Source organism: Eptatretus burgeri, chromosome 1 (assembly GCF_056783735.1).
Source record: "Eptatretus burgeri isolate ZD-2024b chromosome 1, Ebu_testis_v1, whole genome shotgun sequence".
In the NCBI taxonomy this organism is placed as follows: Eukaryota; Metazoa; Chordata; class Myxini; order Myxiniformes; family Myxinidae; genus Eptatretus; species Eptatretus burgeri.
In genome coordinates, this window is record NC_140961.1 from 159,123,191 (window position 1) to 159,124,610 (window position 1,420).

General features: G+C 42.3%; 1 long non-coding RNA gene across 1 annotated transcript in view; it reads right to left on the reverse strand.

The window, feature by feature from the left end:
- LOC147035860 (uncharacterized) overlaps positions 1-945 on the reverse strand; it is a 34,147-nt gene extending 33,202 nt beyond the window's left edge. The window contains exon 1 of the long non-coding RNA XR_015049118.1: positions 462-945. This is a non-coding gene — a long non-coding RNA (uncharacterized LOC147035860). The remainder of the gene's footprint in view (positions 1-461) is intronic.
- Positions 946-1,420: the final 475 nt, after the last annotated feature.

Below are 1,420 nucleotides of genomic sequence, written 5' to 3' on the forward strand. Positions count from 1 at the left end.
GGTGAGGGACAAATAGATGAAGGAATTTGCTCGACGGGTGAAAGTCAGGCTCGCAGAAAAAAGGATGAAACTTAAAGGGGCAGGGAGAAGTCTTGGAATGTGGATGAGAGAACCAGGAAAAGGAGACGGAATGCTATAGGGTAGGGGTGAATTAAACCTGTATTGGAATGCAGACATGATGGAGGAGGAGACATCTTCCTTGAAAATAAATGCGCATGAACAATGGTGGAAATATTTACTTCAATGATAGAACAAGGTAATCGGCAAAAAAGTGTAAAAGAGCCACACATGGAATAACTTTATATTATTTCAAAAAATTCCGAAAGTTTTAAATCTTCAGGAAATTCCTTGGTTTGTCAGAGAGAGAAAGAGAGTTTCAGGATGATTTGTGTATCGGAGAAACGACGACAATAACGTTTCTTTATGAGCAATGAAACATAAAATAAATATTTAAATCATACCTGTTGTGTTGGAGAACTTTCCAGAAGTGCAGATTACACAATCAAAGCAACATGCTGATTCTCCTTTACGTCCAATTTTCCGAGTTCCTGGTGCACACGGATCAGTGCACAAAGACTGTGACACCTGAAATACATTAACAAACTGTTATGTAGAAGGGGGGGGGGGGTATAAAGTTAGAATATAGAAAGATTCGAATATGGCCTCTGTGTTTCACATGGTTTAAATTTACTCTTTCAATCAGAAAATATCTGAATAGAATAACTCATCTTATGAAATGTGATGCTGAGGAAGCAGTGTTTATGATTTAAAGACAGTATAGTTCAGGATAAGATTGAATGTGTAAAACCCTCCTGTTAGCAGATGGGGCCAGGTGATGTCTTGCAGCCACAAAAATTGTGCACAATGGTAATGATTTGTTCTTCAATGGACAGATTATTAACTATTCAGCCAGTGCTAGAAAGCCATGGTCGCAAGGTCAGCTGTAGAGCCTTGGAGAGAGATGGGCGACTTTTTTTCTTTTTTTAAATCAGGGCTTGCCTACGGGATGGCCCAGGAGATTGCACTAACCACAAGCAGCGTACAGTCAATCACAGACTTGCCAGAGGTGAAGCTGGTCCCAGAGTCTGCGAGGGTTGTAACCACAGTGTGCAAGTTGGACCTTGGACTTCAAGAAAGAACCAATTCTCTTCTTATTGTCTCTGTCTCTGTCTCTGTCTCTGTCTCTGTCTCTGTCTCTGTCTCTCTGTCTCTGTCTCTCTTGGCATCCTGCCTCCGTCATCTCGCTGGATTTTTTTTGTCTCACTGTCTCTCATCATACGTCAGTCTGCTTGGTCAACGGGGCATGGAGGACTGCTCTTTGGAGATGTAGATGCCATCTCACAATCCCACCGCCTCTACCATATTGCTCTTGACACCCTTCCAGTCCAGTGCCCACTTCACAAGTGCACCATAGATCTGC